The sequence below is a fragment of the Micropterus salmoides genome, unplaced genomic scaffold (assembly GCF_014851395.1).
Source record: "Micropterus salmoides isolate LMB-PRFRI ecotype aquatic unplaced genomic scaffold, ASM1485139v1 Ms_hic_scaffold_1, whole genome shotgun sequence".
Lineage (NCBI taxonomy): Eukaryota > Metazoa > Chordata > Actinopteri > Centrarchiformes > Centrarchidae > Micropterus > Micropterus salmoides.
The window spans coordinates 21,650,240-21,651,109 of record NW_024040040.1 but is presented as its reverse complement, the minus strand read 5'-3'; positions in this window follow the sequence as shown (position 1 = coordinate 21,651,109).

Genomic DNA, 870 nt, shown 5'->3' with positions numbered 1-870 from the left:
CTTTATTTATTACTAATTTTTTTAATGTATTTATTTATGTGTGTGTTTTAATATTTTTGTCTGTTTTATTCTTCCTTTGTATTTATTTACCTTATTTATTTTCACCCATGGTATTTATTTCTGCCTGTCTTTTTTAAATTTTGTATGCATTTCTGCCTCATTATGCAAATGAGGAGGGGCTGTGTCTCAAGGGGTCATCTTCTCTGCTATTGGTGGACCAGTCAGACAGGAGAGCTCCTCTGCCTGCAGACATCAACGATCTTGCCCCTCACACAGTCAGATGGCTTCCTTCAGTGCGCTGAGGTGTTTAACAACTCTGAAGACAATACTACCAGCAATGTCTTCCTTCTCTTTTCACGTAGACGCTCCGACAGACAGTGCTTTCAGTTTGCTGCATGCATGGACACAGAACTGCGGTATAGGGAGAAGACACGGTCAGCTGGCTGCAGCTAAATCTGGAGTGCACTCGTATTCAATTCTGTATGGTAAATTCAGTTTTAACGGAGCAGAGCGAGCTGACAGGCAGAGTTAGAGACTTTTTCTGTCTGTTTCTCTCTTTACAAAGACGCATGTTGCAGTCAGAGTCTTCTCTGAAGAGGGCAATGAAGTCTCAGTAGTACCGATGCGAGCACACATACAACACAATTTATCAAATTACACAACGGATATACAGTATGAAAATAAGATGATTGGATTATACTCACAGGAAGTATAAAACCTGTTACATGGGAGTAACAGTAATGTCAGGGAAATTACTTTACTTAGATTTAAGTACTGCAGTTGTACATTTGAAATACCTTCCTACCTTTCTGATAGGAAGCCTTCTTGAGGTGGTATAAAACATTTCTTCTTATCTGATTTGAGTTGTGG